This window comes from Halichoerus grypus, chromosome 2, assembly GCF_964656455.1.
Source record: "Halichoerus grypus chromosome 2, mHalGry1.hap1.1, whole genome shotgun sequence".
NCBI lineage: Eukaryota > Metazoa > Chordata > Mammalia > Carnivora > Phocidae > Halichoerus > Halichoerus grypus.
Window position 1 is genome coordinate 112075797 of NC_135713.1, and position 22838 is coordinate 112098634.

Here is a 22838-nt window from a genome sequence, read left to right on the forward strand (position 1 = left end):
AAAGAACAACTTCAGAAATCAGTTATTTGATAACCAAAATAAAAACCTAAGTAAGTATTAATAGGTACTACCTGTTCACTGTGCACAAAGATGTAGTGCTAGAGAATAGGCAGGAATGGCTAATGCTACTGTTAACCTTGGGATGGACAGCTTACATCATTTCCTCAATCCTAAGCTTTGGTATCGGTGCCCTCGAACCATTTGCCTTCGGCTCAGGTCATGGTCCCAGGATCCTGGGATTGAGGCCCATGTCAGACTCCCTGCTCAGCGGGGAGCCTGCTTCTCCCTCTCCCACTCCCCCTGCTTGTCTTCCCTCTCTCGCTGTGTCTCTCTCTGTCAAATAAATAAATAAAATCTTAAAAAAAAAAAAAAAAAAATCCCGTGTAGACCAAATGGCAGGAATTGTATCTGAAGGACGAGTTTAGAATAGGAATCTAATCCAACTGCTTGACTCTCTTAATAGGTACTCAGTATTTGTTGATGAATGAATAAAAGAAGCTGTAATTTTCACTTTATGTGCAGGTGGAAGTAAAAATAATACTTAGTAGCAATCTGTATTTTAACTTTCTGCCTGCAGTGTGGTAACTGAATTGAGAGCAAAGAGTCAAATATGATTGCAGTTTGGAATCACTAGCTAGTGCCATTAATAGAACTGGACATTGTCAGATCTAAGTGGTGGTTTGGGTGCTAGAGGAAGTTCAGTTTGTGACACGGAGACGGAAATTGTGGAGTCCTGCGGTAGAACTAATGTTTTCCATCACCTGGTGTGTGCAGGCTGGTGCCCAAATGGTTTTTACGTATTGATTTACTCCTCAGAACAACCCTATGAGTAGGTAGCACATTATGCCCATTGTACAAATGAGGAAGCAGGCACAGAGAAGTGAAGTAACTTGCCCAGATCAAACTGGCAGTAAGTGGCAGAGGCATAATGGCTCTAAAACCATTTAAATTTCTGAAACGTAACCGTATCATTATTCCTTCGAAATTGTCAAATAGTGGCATCAGGATGAGGGCCATCGGATTAGAGTCTTCTATGCGTTTATCATCATTAAAGACGTGGGAGTGGAGATAAGCACCAAAGGAGAGAGCAGATGGAAGACAGGTGAGGTTAAAATCTTGAAGAACTCCCTATTTCAAAGTCCATTCACTCCTTTCCATCTCCTCAGCCATCACTCTGACCCAGGTCATTGTCATCTTTCACCTATGTCACTGTGGTAATTACCAAACTATGCTCTCCCCTTCCTATCCCTCTGTAATCTGTTCTCTACAACTGTAAGAATGAGCTTTTTAAATTTTTTTTATTTTTCACATTTTAGTTCCAGTATAGTTAACAAAGAGTGTTATATTAGTTCCTGGGGCATACAATATAGTGACTGACCAGCTCTGTACATTACTCAGTGCTCATCATGACAAGTGTAGTCCTTAATCCCTCTCCCCTATATTTCACCCATTCCCTGACCCACCTCCCCTGTGGTAACCATCAGGTTGGTTCTCTACAGTTAAGAATCTGTATTTTGGTTTGTCTCTTTTTTCCCTGGCTCCCTTGATTGGTTCCTTAAATTCCACATGAGTGAAATCTCATGGTATTTTGTCTTTCTCTGACATATTTCACTCAGCATAATACTCTCTAGTTCCATCCATGTTGTTGCAAATGGCAGGCTTTCATTCTTTTATGGCTATAAGTAATACCCCAAAATATACATATATATCTCACATCTTTGTAAGAATGCTCTTTTGAAAGAGCCAAGATGTCCATCAACAGATGAAAGGATGAAGAAGATGTGGTATATATATACAATGGAATATTATGCAGCCATGAAAAAAAAACCCAAAAAAACGAAATCTTGCCATTTGCAATGACGTGGATGGAACTAGAGGGTATTATGCTAAGTGAAATAAGTCAATCAGAGAAAGACATGTATCATATGATCTCACTGATATAAGGAATTCTTAATCTCAGGAAACAAACTGAGGGTTGCTGGAGTGGTGGGGGGTGGGAGGGGTGGGGTGGCTGGGTGACAGACATTGGGGAGGGTATGTGCTATGGTGAGTGCTGTGAATTGTGTAAGACTGTTGAATCACAGACCTTACCTCTGAAACAAATAATACATTATATGTTTAAAAAAAAAAAAGTAGGAAGGGAAAAATGAAGGGGGGGAAATCGGAGGGGGAGACGAACCATGAGAGACTATGGGCTCTGAGAAACAAACTGAGGGTTCTGGAGGGGAGGGGGGTGGGGGATGGGTTAGCCTGGTGATGGGTATTAAGGAGGGCACATATTGAATGGAGCACTGGGTGTTATACGCAAACAATGAATCATGGAACACTACATCAAAAACTAATGATGTAATGAATGCTGACTAACATAATAAAATTAAATTAAAAAAAAAAAAGAATGCTCTTTTGAAAGATACCTATCGCTTAGCTGATTTAAACCCTTTCTGGTCTCCCAGTGCCTTTAAAATAAAAACTCCTAACCATGACCTACAAAGTTCTGTTCCTCACTCCACTCCAACCTCCTCTCCTCCTCTTCCAAATTTCTCACAGTGCTCCAGCCACACCAGACTCCTTTTGAATCCTGGAAGATTCCAAGTGGCTTTTTAAACATTTGCACGTGCTGTTCTCTGCTGTAAAGTACTGCTTGTGTTCGTTACCAAACAGACCTTACCCTGCACCAGTGATGTCTGCAGAGACCACCCTACTGATTACCTTACTGACCACCCTTCCTGAAGTACATCTCCCCTCTTAATTATTCTCACAACACAGTACTTTTCTCAATACGTAATACCCGCTTTTTTACTTCTCTCACTAGCCCATCTGCTGCACCATGACTGTTTCACTCACGTATACTGAGCACAGTGCCTGGCACATACAGGCATTCAGTCAATGTCTGCTGAATGAATGAATAACATGTGAGGGAACCGAGAACAAGGAGTTCAACTATGACTGCAGTTTCTTGTGGCAGTCAAGAAAGGAGAGCTTCTGGAAGCAAGAGTATTGTCAACAAGTGTTACGGACTAAGAAAAGACTACCACATCAAGAGATCAAACTTTAGAGAGCAGTTTGAATTAAGGGTGGCAAGGAAGGACATGGTCATAGGTCCTACAACCACCTCTACATTTGAAGATTGACTAGGACTTGCAGGACTGAGAGGGAATAGTTGATTATAGAGAAAGGATACGTAACAGGATGAGCAAAGGAAAAAGACATCACATAGAATTCTGGAGGAACCTACACATAGGCTTCCTACACATGTTTGGTCTTTCTGCCCACAGAAGCCCAGGTGAGACTCAGAGTCCACAAGTATTTTACTGGAGGCCGGTCATGTAGGCACAAAGACCAAAACCATAACTATAAAAACTTCAGACTCCCAGAAGGAAAGCAGTTATTAAGTGCTCCAAGCGGGCAAAACAGTGTTACCTGAAAAACATGGAACTTTTCAAAAGCCAAGCACTCCAGCTCCAACCAAGAGCCAACCGTGCAAGCAGGCCTTTCTAAAGATAGCAACCTGAGGCCTGCCATGTTAACTCTCCTACAAACACACAAAGCATAATTTTTAGGGAATGAATACAAACTAAAAGATCTGTGCACCAAATGAAGAGTACTCTTTACAGACATGATAAAGAAACAAAGCCTGAGGTTGAAGAATGAGATATTTTAGGATGGGAAGGTCCTCACTGATTTACAGACAAAAGAGAACTAACCAGTAGACAATAAGAATAATACTAACATCAGGGGTACCTGGCTGGCTCAGTCCACAGAGCATGCAACTCTCGATCAAGGGGTCTTGAGTTCAAGCCCAACATTGGATGTGGAGCTTACTTATATTTAATATATGCGTATATATGTTTATATAGAATAATATTAGCATCCGAGGGAGGCCAACAATGGACTAAAGAAGAATATTGGGAAAAAGCTGGAAAGGCCTTTTGGCTTTCTCAGCAATGAATGCTTAGGGGCTTGAGGAGATGAGCAGATAAAGTTGATAGTGGGTGTTTTTTGCTTTCAAGTGACCATGGGATCTTAGAATGAAAGAGATTGTCTCATTGAATTGTTGGCCAAAAATGCTTACATAGAGGCAAACGGGGCCAGAAGAGAGGCCATGGACCAGGAAAATGGAGAGGCTGAGGAATTAGAGGTCAGGATCTAATCCCAATTCATTGTGAATAAAGTAAGGCCGATTAAGGAAGAGAATTCGAGAATTTAAAATCTGAGATGTAATTATTGCAGTAATAAGTAAACCTAATGCTGGTGGATAGCAAAATAAAGATGGTTATCACTGAAGGTAGGTTCAGAAACAGGAGGGCCAACATATCGGTTTATCAGTGGGGATGTAAGAAAAGGATGAAGACTAGGCCAGTGCTTCCATGCTATGGTTATTGGGGAAAGCAGGAAAGTGCCCCGCAACTTAATAGCCAGCAAAAATGAATGAATGAATAAGTGAATGAATGAATGAATGAATGAGAGGATCATATGAGAAAATGGCATGCTCTTCAGGTAAGAACTTGCTGAATCCTGGTAGTGGGACAGGAATATGCCAACCTCTTCTCATTAAATCCATTCTTACAACAGTCTTTATTAGGATTAGCTGGAAGCAAAGGAAACATTAAAGGAAAGCAGATTTCCATTAAAAATTTTTTAAACTGAGCATGATGTGATAAGCACTGACTAATAAAAGCTTTATTATATTCTTGTTTAGTCCTGACAACAATCCTGAGGGGAAATGGGTAATGTATTTCCAATTTACAAAAAAGGAAACTGAGCCTAAGAAGCTAAATTTTCTGAGGTCACTCAGCTAGTGAGGAAAAATGAAAAGACCACTGAAAAATAATCTGAGCAGTGTACTGGCATAAAGATAGACATATATATCTATGGAACAGAACTGAGAGTTCAGAAATAAGCCAACCCATCTATGGAGAGCTGATTTGGGAATGGGAATGGGAATGGGAAAAGAACAGTCTTTGCAAGAAATGGTGCTGGGACAAATGGCTATCCACAGGCAAAAGAATTAATTTGTAACTATCTTACACCATATACAAAAAACTAACTGCAAGTGCATCATAAAGCTAAAAGTAAAAACACTAGTCCTTCAAAGGACACCATAAGGAAGTAAAAAGACAACCCATCGAATGGAAGAATTATTTGCAAGTTATATCTGTGATAAGGGATTGTATCTAGAACATATAAAGAACTCTTACAACTCAACGATAAAAAGACAACCCAATTAAAAAATAAGCAAACTAGGAATAGAAGGAAATCACCACAACATAATAAAGGCCATATATGAAAATCCTACAGCTAACATCATACTAAATGGTGAAATACAAAGCTTTTACTCTAAGATCAGGAACAAGCAAGGATGCTCACTCTAACCACTTGTATTCAACAAAGTAATGGAAATGCTAGCCAGAGCAAACTATGCAAGAAAGAGAAAAGGCATTCAAATCAGAAAAGCAGTAAAATTACCTGTTTGCAGGTGACATGATATTTTATGTAGAAATAGGAACCCTAAAGATCACACACACACACACACTTAGAAATAATAATTGAATTTAGCAAAGTTGTAAGATAAAAAATTAACATATAAAAATCAGTTGTATTTCTACACACTTAACAATGAACAATCCAAAAAAAAAAAAAATTAAGAAAACAATCCCATTTTCAATGGCATAAAAAATAATGAATTACTTAGGAAAAAGTTTAACCAAGGAGGCAGAAGATTTGTATACTAATAACATTGCTAAAATAAAGATGACGCAAATAAAAGGAAATTAAATGCTTATGGATTGGAAGACTGAATATTGTTAAAGTATCTATACTACCCAAAATGGTCTACAGATTTGATGCAATCCCTGTAAAAGTCCCAATGGTATTTTTTTTTTACAGAAATAGGAAAAACAATTCTAAAATTTATAATGGAACCACAAATGGCCCTGACTAGTCGAAACAATCTTGAAGAAAAAGAACAAAGCTGAAGGCCTCATACTTCTGATTTCTAAACATTACAAAGTTATGGTCATCAAAACAGTGTGATGCTGGGATACCCAAGACAGACATACAAAGCAACAGAACAGAATAGAGGGCACAGAAGGAAATCCACACTTATAGGGTCAAATGACCTTCAAAAAGTGTGCCAAAACTAAATAGGGAGAGGATAGTCTCTTCAACAGAAGTTATTGGGAAAATTGGATATCCATATGCAAAAGAATGAAACTGCACTCCTATCTTCCACCACACATAACAATCAACTAAAAATAGATTAAAGACAGAATAAGATCTAAAACTGTAAAACTCCTCAAGAAAACTAGGGGGAAAGCTTCATAACACAGGTAATGGAGATGATTCACTGGATAGGACGCTAAAAACACAGGCAAGAAAGCAAAGATACAGAGTAGGACTACATCAAATTTTAAAAGTTTCCGTATAGCAAAGAAAACAATCAAAAGAGATAAAAGGCAACCTATGGTATGGGAGACAGTATTTGCAAGCCATGTATCTGACAAGGGGTTAATCTCCAAAACCAGTAAATACTCCTACAACTCAGTAACAAACCCCAAATAACGTGATTTTAAAAATGAGCAAAGGACTTGAATAGATATTTCTCCAAAGACAAAAAATGGCCAACAGGTATATGAAAAGATGATCAACATGACTAACCATCAGGAAAATGTGAATCAAAACCATAATGAGGTATTACCTCACACCCGTTAGGATGGCCATTATTTAAAAAAACAAACAAACAAAAAATACAGAAAATTACCACTGTGAGCAAGGATGCAGAGAAATTGCAAACTCTGCACTGACGGTGGGAATGTAAAATGGTGCAGATGCCAGGGAAAACAGTATGAAGCTTCCTTTAAAAATTAGAAGTAGAACTACCATATGATGTACCATCAATCCCACTTCTGGATATTTATCCAGAAGAATTGGAATCTGGATCTCAAAGAGATACTTGTACTCTCATGTTTACTGCAGCATTATTCACAGCAACCAAGAAGTAGAAACAACCTAGATGTTCACTGACAGATGAATGGATAAAGAAAGGGTGGTAAATACACACCATGTATTATTTTTCAGCTTTTAAAAAGAAGGAAATCCTGCAATATGTGACAACATGAATAAAGAACGAGGGCTTTAGGCTAAGTGAAATAAGCCAGTCACAGAAGGACAAACACTGCATGATTCCCCTTACATGAGGTATCTAAAGTAGTCAAACTGACAGAAACAGAATGTAGAGTGGTGGTTGTCAGGGGCTGGGAGGAGGGAATGAGGAGATGCTGTTCAACGGTATAGAGTTTCAATCACATAACAGGAAAAAGCTCTACAGATCTGCTATACAGCACTGTACTTATAGTGTGGTTCATACTGTATGTGTGTACTTAAACTTTATTAAGAGGGTGTATCTCCTCTGTGTGTGTGGTTTTTTTTTTTTTTTTACCACAATAAAGAAAACAAAGGATTTGAGTAGATTTTTCTCCACAGAAGATAGACAAATGGCTAATAAGCCCGTGAAAAGATGTTTAAGGGTGTTAATAGAGAAATTCGAATCAAACCCATACTGAGATACTTCCTCGCCACTACTAAGATAACTATAAAAAGCAGATACTATAAAAAGTATCAAGTGTTGGAGAGAATCTGGAGAAAACGAACCTCTCATACATTGCTGGGGGAATATAAAAATCATGCAGCCACTTTGGAAAACAGTTTGGCAGTTCCTCAAAAAGTTAAACGAAGAGTTAACATATGACCCAACAGCAGTTCCATTTCTAACTATATACCCAAGAGAAATAAACACCTATGTCCACACAAAAAGCTGTACATGACCCCAAACAGCCAAAGCAATCTTGAGAAAGAAGAATAAAGTGGGAAATATCAAGCTCTCAGGTTTCAAACTATATTACAAAGCTATAGTGATCAAAGCAGTATGGTACTGGCAAGAAAACAGACTTATAGATCAAAGGAATAGAATAGAGAGCCCAGAAATAAACCCACACTTACCAGGTCAATTAATCTATGAGAAAAGAGGCAAGAATATACAATGGGGAAAAGATAGTCTTTTCAGTAAATGGTTTTGAGATTACCGAACATGCAAAAGAATGAAAAGGGACCACTATCTTACACCATACACAGAAACGCATTCAAGATGGATTAAAGACTTGAATATAAGACCTGAAACCAGGGGCGCCTGGGTGGCTCAGTCATTAAGCGTCTGCCTTCAGCTCAGGTCATGATCCCCGGGTCCTGGGATGGAGCCCCACATCAGGCTCCCTGCTCAGCAGGAAGCCTGCTTCTCCCTCTCCCACTCCCCCTGCTTGTGTTCCCTCTCCTGCTGTGTCTCTCTCTGTCAAATAAATAAAATCTTTAAAAAAAGACCTGAAACCATAAAACTGCTAGAAAAAACACAGGCAGTAAGCTTTTTGCCATTAGTCTCAGCAATATTTTTTTTTTTAAAGATTTTATTTATTTGAGAGAGAGAATGAGATAGAGAGAGAGCATGAGAGGGGGGAAGGTCAGAGGGAGAAGCAGACTCCCCGCTGAGCAGGGAGCCCGATGCGGGACTCGATCCCGGAACTCCGGGATCATGACCTGAGCCGAAGGCAGTCGCTTAACCAACTGAGCCACCCAGGTGCCCAGTCTCAGCAATATTTTTTTCGGACAGTCCCTCCAGGCAAGGGAAACAAAAGCTAAAATAAACAAATGAGATTACATCAAATGAAAAATCTTTTGAACAATGAAGGAAACCAATAACAACAAAAAAACCTATTGAATGAGAGAAGATATTGGCAAATCATACATCTGATAAGGGGTTAGTATCCAAACAATCAAACAACTATAAAACGGGCAGCGGACTTGAATAGACGTTTTTCCAAAAACAGACATCCAGATGGCCAGCAGACACATGAAAAGATGCTCAACATACTAGTCACCAGAGAAGTGCACAAGAAGAACCACAATGAGGTATCACCTCACACCTATCAGATTGGCTATTATCAAACAGTTAAAAAATAACAACTGTTGGCAAGGATATAGAGGAAAGGGAACACTCATACCCTGTTGATGGAAATGGAAGTTGGTGTAGCCAGTAGGTAAAACAGTATGGAGGGTCCTCAAAAATTACAACCATGATATGACCAGCAATTCCACATCGGGGTATTTATCTGAAGAAAATGAAAACACCCATTTGAAGAGATATATGCATCCCTCTGTTCACTGCAGCATTATTTACAAAAGCCAAGATACAGAAGCAACCTAAGTGTCCATCACGAGAGGAATGGACAAAGAACATGTGGTACGTATATACACAATGGAATACTCACAGCCACAAAAAAAGAATGAGATCTTGCCGTTCATGACAACATGGATAGACCTAGAGGGTATTACGCTAAGTGAAATCAGCCAGACAGAGGAAGACAAATACAACAGGATTTCAATTACATGTAGAGTCTAAAAAAACAAAACAGAAACAAACGCACAGATACAGGAAACAAACTGTTGGTTACCATAAGAAGGAGGAGTTGGGAGGGCAAGTGAAATAGGGGAGGAGGATTAAGAGGTAAAAACTTATGGTTATAAATGTCAAGGAAATGCAATGTACAGCATAGGGAATACAGTCAATAATATTGTAACAAGTCTGTACAGTGACATGATAACTATACTTATTCACGGGGTCATTTCATAATGTATAAAAATATCAAGTCACTATGATAAACACCTGAAACTAGTAAGATACTGTGTATCAATTATACTTCAATTTTTAAAAAAACCTGTATATGTATATTCACAACAGCATTATTCACAAAAGCCAAAAAGTGGAAACAATTCATGTCTATCAGGTGATCAATGAATTTAAAAAAAATCTGTCAATATGCTGCATCAATACAATGGAATATGATTTGGCCATAAAAAGGAACAGGGTCCTAAATGCATGCTAAAACATGGATCAACCATAGAAACACGCTAAATGAAAGAAGCCTGTCACAAAAGATCACCTATGATATGATTCTATCTGTATAAAATGCCCAGAATAGGCAAATTCATAAAAACAGAAAGTACATTAGTGGTTTCCAGAGACTGGGTATAAAGGGGAATGGTGTTTCTTTCCGGGGAAATGCAAATGTTCCACAATCAGATTGTGATGGAAGTTACACAACTCTAAAAACCACTGAATCATACACTTCAACAGGGTGAATTTGTATGTTTTATTCAATATGGGTTTTGCATTTATGTACAGTTTGTTTCATATTAAGGAAGAATAAGTAACAGTGGTAAGGGATGAATTAAAGATAGAAAAAAGGCAAGAAGATTGGTCAGAAAGCAACTACACTGCCATTCTTTCAATACACACTTCCTGGGCACCCAGCACCAGGCACCGAGCCATCAAAGTGTTGAGCAGATTTACAGAGCGTTTCCAGGGACTGTGGCAGGTCTTAGCCATAGAGCAGTGGGAAAAAAGGACAAAAATCTCTTCCATCAGGGATTCTGGGAGAGGGAGACAGATGATAAACCAGTCAGACCAACAGCATGTCAGCTGATATGGGCAGAGAAGAGACAGGAGTGCAGTGGTGGGGAGTAGAAAGGAAGGATTTCGTTTTAAATAGCGTGGTCAGGGAAGCCTTCCTGAGATGGCCACAGAGCAAAGCCTTGAAAAAGGGGAGAGAACTAGCCACGAAGACACGGTTGATGAGAAGTCCAAGTAGAGGAAACTTCTAGGGCAAGAAAATGGGCTGGTGGAGTCAAGGGTCTGTAAGTCAGCCAGTGGGGCTGGAATTGAGAGATCAAGGGAGAGAGCGTTAGGAGACGTCAGGGGTCAGGCTGGCCCCATCACATGGGGCCTCGCATGCCACTATAAGGACTTTGGCTTTTCTTTTAAGTGAAGTGAGGAGCCACTAGCAGGTTCTGAGCAAGAGAGTAAAATAATCTGACTTGGAAATTAGAAGGACCACACAGGCCACTGTGTAGAATAAATGGCAAGGGACAAGGGAGAAACTGGAAGACTCTTCAGGAGGCTACTGAAATCAGAGATGGTGGCGGCCGGGACCAGGGTGGCAGCCCTGGATATGGCGAATAACAATGATTCTAGAAGATACGGGTGATGGAATGTGCTCAAGGCTTGGCTGTGAGGTATGAAACACAGAGACAATTCAAGGATGGTTGTGGATAGAGCAGGTTTGGGAGTGAAAAATCTGGAGTCCTGGCACTGCCCTATTATTCTCAAAAGAATCCAAGCCCAAAAAGTGCCCAGCAAACAGCTAACAGAATGAATGGGGTTTGCAAAGGGAGAGGTAAAAGTTGAACAAGAACTAGGACATTGAGAAGAAGGCTAGAAACACACTCCGAACAAGGAAATGTTGGTATGAATTTTAAAAATGTTGTCCGAGAAGCATCTAGCTCTGAGTGATCACAAGGTATCTTTGGTCTTCACCCACCAGTAGAAAATTATCCCGTGACCAAAAATGAAGCCACGTGATCCTAATCTGACAATGCTGAGGGTGTCGACTGAGGGTACAAGCTCAGAGTCCTCCACCTTAAGTTCCCCACACAGCCAACAGCATGTGTTTGCAAAAAAAAAAAAAAGTCACAGAAACTTTTTTCTTCCACAACTTCAATCTTCTGTTAACATTCCCAAAAGGAAAAGGTGAGGTGATACTCCTTATAGAACATTTAATGACAAGAATAGTACTGAAGGTCTATTAAAGAGAGCATGGAAAGTGAAGAAGGTAAACCTCCCACCCGCCCCAGAGTGTAACTGGCTCACCAGAACTAGAACGCACCGCTGTACTATCCTGCTCCTTCCGAGTCAATGCCTCCCATGCGGCTCCAGAGGGCGCCACTACTCTTGAGTTCTATCGCTTTCAGTTTTGCCTTTTAACTCAAGTGTTGAAGTCTTTTTAGGTGTGGAGTTAAGTCTACCATCTTGCTATTTGTTTTCTAGCTGTCCTTTAAGCTCTTGGTTCCTTTTCCCATTCTATTCTGATTTCGATTACATTAATCAAGGATTGTTCTTACTCCATTTATCTACTCTATTAACCTAAACTGTTTTGTATTCTTCTAGTGATTACCCTAAGCAGCATAGTGCACTAAAATTCTACAGAGGGCGCCTGGGTGGCTCAGTTGGTTAAGCGACTGCCTTCGGCTCAGGTCATGATCCTGGAGTCCCGGGATCGAGTCCCGCATCGGGCTCCCTGCTCGCAGGGAGTCTGCTTCTCCCTCTGACCCTCCCCCATCTCATGCTCTCTCTCTGTCTCATTCTCTCTCTCAAATAAATAAATAAAATCTTAAAAAATAAAATAAAATAAAATAAAATAAAATTCTACACTGATAAAAAAGTTCTGTATCAGGTGCATGAGTGGCTCAGTCGTTAAGCATTTGCCTTGGGCTCAGGTCATGATCCCAGGGTCCTGGGATCGAGCCCCGCATCGGGCTCCCTGCTCTGCGGGAAGCCTGCTTCTCCCTCTCCCACTCCCCCTGCTTGTGTTCCCTCTCTCGCTGTGTCTCTCTCTGTCAAATAAATAAAATCTTTAAAAAAAAAAAAAAAAGAAAATGTTCTGTATCTGCTGTCTCCAATGTGGTAGCCGCTAGCCACATGTGGTTATTGAGCACTTGAATGTGGCTAATGTGACTAACGCGAACTAAATTTTTACTTCTATGTAATTTTAATTAATTTAAATATAAATAGCTACAGATGACTAGTAGCTACTATACCGGACAACACATCTCTAGATATGAAGTATGCTTCCTTGCCTTCCTACATTCTATCTTAAACTATAACACTTACCACTTCCTGAGCAATACATGATTGTTTATTAATTAATATTAATTATTAACCATGTTTTCTATTTTCTGAATATTGTGATGTTTTGACAACTTAAAACCCTTGTCGACCAAGGAGAGAGTGCACCTCCCAAGGCTGGCCAATTCTTGGCCATAGAAAGGGGCTTAGCCAGGATCACCCCTTTCATATGCAAATAAACCAATCCTGAGTTTATACCAAGGACCCCTTTTATCTAACTCTCACACATCAAGCTAAATGTCCTCTGTCCTAAATCGTCCCAGGGGTCAGGTACCAGGCAACTGGAGACCACCCGTATAGCCCATCGCCCCCTGGAATTCTTCAAAGGAGCCAACTCTAAACTGTTTACTTGGCCCTGCCTTGCTTTCCCATGGAAACCCCAATAAAGTCTCTGACCTAGGCTTTCCCCTCATTCCTGCTTCTGCCTCCTGACAGAAACCTGGTGCTCCCCATGTGGACTTGCATGGCATGCTGTGTCCCTTTCTCTCAGGAAATGTAATAAATCTTCCAATGGCACTGGACTCTGTGTGTGGTCTCTCAGTTACCTCCATAAATTAAAATCCCATGGTTGCAAATAAGACAATATTTGCAACATTTAACTTCATTTTACTCTCTCCCACCCTTTGTGTTAAATATGTTCTCACATATTTCACTTCTACATCCATAATAAACACCAAAACATTATTATTACAATTGCTAATATTTTTTATAGTACAGTGCTGATGATGAATTCCCTCTGCTTTGGGCTGAAAACATCTTTATTTCACCTTCACTTTTTTAGTGGTATCTTCAACAGGATATAGAATTCTAGGTTTGCAATTTTTGCTTTTTCTTTCAGCACTTTGAAGATGCCATTCCATTGTACTTTGGCTTTCATGAGTTCTACTAAAAAGTCAGCCATAAATCTTATTCTTGCTCTTTTGAAGGGTAATATGTCTTCCAGTCCCACCACATAGATTTCTACTTTTATGATTTTTCTCTTGACTGTTGGACATAAGCAGTGTGACTATGATGTGCTTAGAGTTGTTTGTTGTTGTTATTAACACATACAGATCCTCCTTGAGGTTCACTGAGCTTCTGGAATCTGTTAACTTTTTCTATCAGTTTGGTAACTTCTCAAGCATCATCTCTATAAGTAATGCCTCATAACCATTCTCTCCTCTCCTCCCCCAACTTCACGTATGTTATGACGTAGTAAAGACGTTAGGGTTCGAAGCCGACGGCCAAGAAAGAATTCTTGAGATGTCTGTGGTGCAAAAAGGTGATTTTATTAAAGCATGGGGACAGGACCCGTGAACAGAAGAAGCTTCACCGGGGTCATGAGGAATGGCCCATTATATACCCTCAAGTTGGGAGGGGGTTAGGGATAGCGTAAGTCTCTAAGGAATTTTGGAAGCAAGGTTTCCAGGACCTTGAGAGGGCTAGCTATTGTTGGGAAAAGGTCATTTATTACCGTCCAATAAAACCTTAGTCATGAGACCCTTCAGATGTATATCAGTGGGCCATATGTTTGGGGGATGATTGTCAACACATATCTTGGGGGTTTAGAGTTAAAGGAAGTTTCCAAAGGAATTTTTATACGTTAAAGTGGACTTACAGGATCCAGGTTGTGGGGGGGGGGGTGGGGGGAGGCGGGGGTCAGGCTAGGATTGCCTTTTGCCCTTAGCAAAGTATTAACATTGAGGCAGATGAGTCCCTAGAGAAATGTCTCTCCGCTTGTTTCAAGGACTTGTCAATGGGCTCTAGGTAGTAAGGAAATTTAATAATTTTTTTCTGCCTTTGTTTCCCACATCATGTTAGACTCTCTGTACCCTACATGTTATTTTATATTCTGTGCTTCCCCCCGTCAATATTTTTTATCTGTGATTCAGTTTGGGTAGTTTCTAATGAACTGTCTCCAAGTTCACTAATCTTTTTTTTTTTTTTTTTAAGATTTTATTTATTTATTTGACAGAGAGAGAGATAGCAAGAGCAAGAACACAAGCAGGGGGAGTGGGAGAGGGAGAAGCAGGCCTCCCGCCAAGCAGGGAGCCAGATGCGGGGCTCGATCCCAGGACCCTGGGATCATGACCTGAGCCGAAGGCAGATGCTTAATGACTGAGCCACCCAGGCGCCTCTAATCCTATCTTTTCTTATATTCCAACTGCTGTTAAAGTCATTTAATTACTGTAGTTTTAGATATTTTTCAATTATAATATGCTCATTTGATTATTTTTATAGATTCCAATTGTCTGATAAAAATTTTTTTAAAGATTTATTTATTTATTTGACAGAGAGAGAGAGAAAGAGAGCACAAGCAGAGGGAGAAGCAGACACCCCGCTGAACAGGGAACCCCATACAGGGCTCAATCCCAGGACTCTGGGATCATGACCCAAGCCAAAGGCAGACGCTTAACCAACTGAGCCACCCAGGCACCCCCAAAAAATTTTTTTTAAGAGAGAGCATATGAGCGGGCAGGGAGGGGCAGAGGGAGCAGGAGAGAATCCCAAGCAGACTCCAGGCTGAGCAGGGAGCCTGACCCAGCATGAGATCTCATGATCCAGAGATCATGACCTAATCTGAAACCAAGAGTTGGATGCTTAACCGATTGAGCCACCCAGGTGCCCCCCAAAAAATTCTCTTTTGCCCATTTTATTCATCTTGCCCTCTGTTTTCCTTAGCAAACTTAAGATAATTACCTTTTAAAAAAATATTTTCTTTCTTTGCTTATTTTTAGAGAAAGCATGAGTCAGGGGAGGGGCAGAGGAAGAGGAAAGAGAGAATCTCAAGCAGACTCTGTGCTGAATGCAGAGCTCGACACAGGGCTTGATCTCATGACCCTGAGATCACAACCTGAGCCAAAATCAAGACTCAGATGCTTAAGTGACTAAACCACCCAGGCGCCCCTAAAATAATTATTTTAAGGTCCTTGTCTACTAACTCCAATAACTAGTTCACCTGTAGATGAATCTGTTCCTACTATCTCCTTCAAGTATTTGACCAAAGCAAAACTGTGATGAGATGCTGGGAAGAGGTGACTCCTCTGGGAGAATCATAATGAATTACCCAAATGAAAAAGAAGATGAGTACACTAAGAAAGATGTGACCTTTCACTGGGACCTGGGTTGAGAAAATTGTATTTTTTGTCCAAGAAACCAGAACCTGATGAGAAATCCACCAGGGAGGCAAGAATTTGAAACAAAAACAGATAAAGTGGGGTGTCTGGCTGGCACAGTCGGCAGAGCACAGAACTCTTGATCTTGGCGTCATGAGTTCAAGCCCCACGCTGGGTATAAAAATCACTTAAATAAATTTCAAAAAAACCCAAAACAGATAAAGTATTTTCGGCTGACTCACATAAGAGGCGCATTCCAGTGAAGAGAGCCCTGTCAAACATGCCACTTGGGACACTAGGGAGACCAATCTAGTGTAAAGCTAGACTCACAGGGTGCAGAAGACAACTTCACCGAAGTGCCAACCTTAAGAACTAGCTAGGAAGTATGCTTTAGTTTGGACAAACTAACTGAGACTAAGAAAAATAGGGCCAGGATAGGGGCAGGGCTTATGGGATGATAGCCTTAAGAACTTCTAGAAGGGATGAAGAAAGAGATTTTAAAATTAGGTTCGGGCAGCCTGAAGCTCAGGTTAAGAATCTCTGAGAACATACAGAAAAGGAATTGCTATGTAATTGTGGTAATGAGTAGGGTACCTGCCTAACCAGTGAAATTCATTCTAGCATAGAGACCTCACATGACTAGGATACCTGATCTAGGGACAATGAGGTCAGAACAAAGTCAAACTAGCTATTAGTAGAACTCTAGCCTAGAATTTATAAAATAAAGCATCAGTGCCTAGTAAAAGCATGTGTTCCCAGTTTTCAAATATCAGTTCTTTGGACATTCTTTTTCACTCTGTTACTGAGAAAAGCTGCTTGTAAAAGAGCTTAGCCTAGCCTCCAGAAAACAAAAGAGAAAAGGTGAGTGAGGTAGCTGTGGCTCAAAGTGCAGTGCCCAGACTCTGTGTGAAGCGAAGGCCAAAAAGAATCAGGGCTGGCTGTGCATGTTGATCCACTATGCTTTCTCTTTCCTAACCCACTTTAGTAAACCAAAAGGTTGTACTGATTTTGACTTAGAACCAGTCATTTTAAGATAAAGAATTCTAAGACAAACTGCCTGCACTCTTCCAAAATGCCAGAGAGGGGATAATATATTTTTATCACCTACTTAATTTCTATGTAGAAGACAGAATTTGGAGACTGGTGGGGATACACATGCACAATGTATATTTAATTGCACAATGGAATTATTAATTTGCTTCAAACCACCGTCTGCTTAAAGTTACTATAAGCAAGTCTTATTCAGCTTGGTTGTGCGTGCCCTCTCTCCTCCCCACCTGGCTAACATCTCTGTTCATCCAAAGTCCCTATGGGCAAAGGGGAGTGGTAACACTGGCGGGCAAGCCCTGCACCTTGGAGAGGGCGGGGTGGGGAGGGGTTGGGGAAGGAGCTGAAATGTAGAGCAAACTGGGAAAAACTGAGCGGCAGAAACCTAAGATTAACGGGTTTCAAGGAATAAAAAAACAAACAAACAAACAAACAAAAAATGCCTAGGAAAGAAGGAAATACACTGGGTATGAATGAAGAGAAACAATAGTAGGGTAATAAGGGAGGGAAACACTCCATTTATAGAAAGGATGGGGTATCTGGGGACCTAAGTCGCTTTGTCCCTCTGCTTGTGGTTGCAGACTGTAGAAGTTTGTGCTAAGGCAGAGAGAAATTTTTCCTTTGCAGTTTTAACATTAGCATCCTAACATTTCTAAATAAATGCCAACAAACTAGACATCTCAAAGGGAACTAACAGTCTAACTGCCAAACTTCAGAAAATCACTGTGGAGCAAGGCATGTAAGTCACTGTATCCAAAACTTCTTGGAATTCTTAACTAAGTAAAGAATGGTACGTCCATGTGATGGAAAACTCTGTAGCTACTAAAAATCATGATTTTGAAGGATAATTAATGATTTGGGGAAAAATGCCATGATACAATGTTAAATGAGATAAAGGAGATGGGCCAGAGACAATGCAATACATGGGCTACACTGTTTCCTCTTTCTGGATATACAAGGAGACTGTATTCCCAATCACCATTGGATTAGGTTGGGATCAATGTGATTGTATTTATCAATGGGAATGTGAGTAAAAATGTGTCACATTCCAATCTTAGGCAGTAAAGAACCACTGCAAGTTTACCAAGTTACCTCTCCTATGCACATGGCTGATAGCACGCAACTCTAAAGATGGTGATTTTCAAACTAGAAGAAGCAGCTTTGATCTTTAACTCATTGCTGAAAGAAAGCTGACCACAACAACCTGACCTGCAAGGACTAAGCTGAGAGCAAGAAACTCAACTTTGTTGCATTCAGCCATTAAAATTAGGTTTAGTTGTTATGTAAAGCCTAATTTTGTCAATAAGAAGTACATATAATAGGTGTGCCTGTCTGGCTCAGTCAGAAGAGCACACGACTCTTGATCTCGAGGTCATGAGTTCAAGCCCCACATTGGGTGTAGAGATTACTAAAAATAAACTTTTTTAAAAAGTTTATATAAAAACATTATATATATATATACATATATATATATATATGTTGTGTGTTTAAATATACACATACGTACCGAAAGAGTACATACCACAATGTTAGTGTTTCCTATTATAAAAACAGGAAATTTTTTTCTCTATTTCTCTAAAATATTCTCTAAAATTCTCTATTCAATATAAAAAATTTCTATTTGGGGGCTCCTGGGTGGCTCAGTCGGTTAAGCAGCTGACTCTTAATTTCTGCTCAGGTCACAATCTCAGGATCCTGAGAAAGAAACCTGTGTCTCGGGCTCTGCACTCAGTGGGAAATCTGCTTGAGGATTCTCTCTCTCCCTCTTCCTCTGTCCCTCCCCTTGTCGCCCTCTCTTGCTCTCTCAAAAATAAATAAATAAATCTTAAAATTTTTTTTTTCTAATTTTATTGTAACAAACTGGGATTAATTTTCTAATCAGGAATATACAATAAATGTCACTGATGAAAAAGTCAATGGGCTAGGCTCAGAGCAGACACTGAATGAACACTGATTGATGAAATGTACTCTTACAGTGAGTATTCTGATTGCTATTTTGGAACAAGGGGTGCATTCGACTGTCATTGCTCTTCCCAGGAGGACTACATATTTTAGAGTGATTGTACATCACCAAAGTAAGTCAGGCACATTCTCTAAATGTTTAACTTTGGTGAAAATATTTTTCACAGTTCCCTGTTAAAACTGTTTTGTGCATTTCACCGAAAATAAAACCTCCAATTGGTCTTTGAGTTAAAAGTTAATGTTACAATCTAGAATACAGGAGAGCACAAAGTCTGGAACAAAACAGATGCTTCCTAAGTGGTTCACACATATATTCCTCCAAGCTGAAAGAGAAACAGCAGATATAATAGTAATACAGAAATGTGGGTTATAATGCCGAGGAAAACTAAACAGTTGTCCGTCTCTCCCAAGTACCAGGAAACATTGTTCCTGAAGGATACAACTTTAGCATCCAGACTTGCCACATGGAAAGAAAAAAAAAAAAAAAATCCAGCCACAGCATCCATTCATTTCAAATCTACATAGCTGAACACTCCTAGAGAGTGGATCCTGCCTCTCAACAGGGCAACCTACCCTGCTACTTGCTAAGAGCTTTTGTTAACTGCAGGCCCTTGGTGCCTTTTCTCATAAATTCTAAGAAACATATGACTAGGCAGCCCTCAACAGCTGCTCTGTTTTGATCCACACCCTGTGATTTGACATTCAAGCAGGTGCATTACATACGGTGCCCTTCAGCTTTTCCCTTTGTTGTTTTTCAATAGGACCAGCTTTGCTTTACATTTGGGACAGGGGGTTATTTTACCATAGTCTGAAGATACTAATGGCTGCCCTCTTTGTTTTCTGTGTGGTAGAGAAAGAAAAGACGGGGTAGATCTCCCCTGTTTAACAGAGAAGCCTGAGGTTATTATAACAGAGGATGCCCCACGGGGCATAAGAAGACCTTTCTGCAGGCTGCAGCCTCATCATTTAAAATAATAAAAGCAACACCAACAAACAGATGTAGGAGATTTATCTTTCATTTGGTTGGGAAAAATGCACTGTGTACAGTGGGGCTACCTCGTGCTCACTTCTTCACAAATCACCTCAGGAGAACTACTTTAGGAGCATTTAACTATTATAATCTAAACCTTTGTAGGAGTCCCTCCCCACCAGAAAATACTGCTCCCCAAACAATGATATATCAACGTAAGCAGTATTATGAGAAATCCCGCTTAGGGAATGGATTTGCACAACAATAAAAGAAAAAGACTTATTTTCACTTGTGAACGCAAGCAGTACAGGGGAACAGCTCTTCAAAGGGGCACCCCCGACCATCCAATTTAAAGTACCCGTCCATCCACACTCTAGGCCTGCACACACAAATCTCTGTGCAGAACTTACTATGTATGGTCTGGAAACGTTTATATTTTGTTTACTGTTTTGTGTTCAGCCTCTCCCCTCCCCATTCTATGCAAGCAGGGGCCTTGTGTGTCCTACCCTCTGGAAGAACAGAGACAGACAACTACAATATCTCCGTACAGTTATAGTCTAGTAACAGGAGATCTTTTTTAGAAATTTTCCGTTGCTGGTTTGTCTTAGATTTACTACTTCATTTGATATATATGTTCACACCAAGAACGGGAGGTGGAACGAAAGCTGAACTTATTTTTTTTAAGATTTATTCGAGAGAGCGAGCTAGTACAGGGGGAGGGGAGGGACAGAGGGAGTGAGAGAAACCCAAGCAGACTCCCCGCTGACTGGGGAGCATGACACGGGGCTCCATCTCACAACCTGGAGATCAGGACCTGAGCCAAAATCAAGAGTCAGATGCTTAACCGACTGAGCCACCCAAGCGCCCGGAAAGCTGAACTTCTGAACAGCCTATCAGTCACTACTTAAGTATAAAGCCACCAGTTTCCCTCACTCTTCAGGCCAGTCTGCTTTCTGAGACCTTCTCTGCACTCCCAGCAAGGCTACCAAATAACCGAACTTGCCCTCTCCAGACAACTGAAACTTGTGCTCTCTGTGAGAAACTAAGTCAACTGTCACTTTCTCATGTAATCATCTCCCAAGAGGAGGCTGGTTCATAGAAATTAGACACAGTCTGTGGTCATCACACTCCAAATGCCTTCACACTTCCTTTAGCCTCGAAGCCGTACTTCTTTTCCCCACTCCTGATTCTAGCTCAACTTGTACCTCCTGGCACATACTCGGGGCAGGGAAGTCTGCCTGCCTTGCTAAACTACACCACAGAGCCTCCAAGGTTTTTCTAAGAAAGTTCAACCAGCTCTGTCCCCTCAGCTTTACTCTCCTCTCTAAGCAGTGGCCCAAGGGTGGACTCAAAGCCTTTTCTTGGTTCTCTCTTAACATTTAGTAAACACAGAACAGCATAGGGATGAATGTCCAGACTAGAATCACAGCCTTGGGTTTAAGTCCTAGTTTTCCACTTACTAGCTGTGTATTTTCAAGCAAGCTCCTTATCCTTGCTGAAGATTCTCTCATTTTGTAAAATGGGGACAATAACTGTGCCTATCTCACATGGTTGAGGTGATGGTTAAATGCTACAATAAATAAAAGTGCACCGTAACAAAGCATAAGAAGTCTTACGACATATGACTGCTAGCAATAACAAGGCCCTATGTGATCTGGCCCCATTACCTCTCTGACATCATCAGCTGCTCTCCTTTTCACTCCTACTCCAGCCACACTGGCCTCCTTGCTCTTCCTCCACAGGGCAGACCTGTTCATGCCTCAGGGCCTTTGCACTGCTATTTTCTCTGGCTAGGATGCTTTCCCCCCAGATGCCCATGTGGCCAACTCCCCCACCTCCTCGAGTTCTCTGCCCCCATCTTCCCTGTGAGCTTTATCTGACCAACATATTAAATAACGCAGCCTGCTTCCGGCACTCCCAGCGTCCCAGTCCCTCTATCCTCTCTCTCTCTCTGCACTGCCACACCCCACAGAAGCTCTGCGAAGACAGGGCCGTTTGTTCTGTTCACTGATACAATCCAACTTCCAAAACAACAGATCAGATCCTGTCCTATTCCAACCACTCCATCTGATGTCCACATGTAATAGCAATCACCATTTTTCAGGACTTACCTGGGTTCCTTGATTTCTAGCTTTCAACCCTCTGCATATGAAAAATGCTATTTTTAAAAAGAGGTAACACATACATAGAGTTCAAAATTCAAAAAGTCAATGAAAGTACAATAGGAAGTCCCTCCCTCTCTATTTCTGTCTCCCACATCTTCTTCCCAATGGCAACCTGTGTTACCAGTTTCTTGCCTATCTTTCCAGGGAGATTCTATGCGTATATAAGGATATATGTACGTAGTATGTATTCTTTTTTTTTACACAGTGACAACATATTTGACATAGTGCTTTGCACCTTGCTTTATTTTGTTTAACACGGTATTTTGAAAATCCTTCCACATCAGTCCATAAACATCTGCTTCGTTCTTTTTAGTGGTCACATAATATTCTGTTTTAGATGTCCTTTTTTGAAGACAATCAATGTTTTGCTTTTAATATGGCCACTGTGATAAATACCCTTTTATAAAGTAAATTTGCATTGATATGGAATAATTATACAGGAATAGAAATGCTGAGTTAAAGATTATGTTCATTTTAAATGTTTATAAATCTTGCCAAATTATCTTCCAAAACAGCTGTACCAACTTACACTGTCACCAAAAACACAGGAGGCCTATTTCCCTGCATCCTCTTATCAAAAGTATGAACTTTTATCAATCAGATTACGTACAAGATAATATCTCATGATAGTTTTAGTTTGCATTTTTGTTTTGAGTGAATTATTATGAGAACTGCTCCCTCCTGACACCTCTGATCTACATGGGCAATTCTAGCATCTAAAGGGAAAGCAGCAAAGAGAGCATTAGGCTATCATCATGGTTTGAAGAAATTCTTTCAAGGCTCACTGAAACAAGTCACTTAGTCTCCCA

At 40.5% G+C, this 22838-nt stretch overlaps 1 long non-coding RNA gene across 1 annotated transcript in view; it reads right to left on the minus strand.

Annotated features, from left to right (window-relative positions):
• Positions 1-22838, minus strand: part of LOC118518743 (uncharacterized) — a 38412-nt gene that overhangs the window by 11705 nt on the left and 3869 nt on the right. The window lies entirely within an intron of this gene.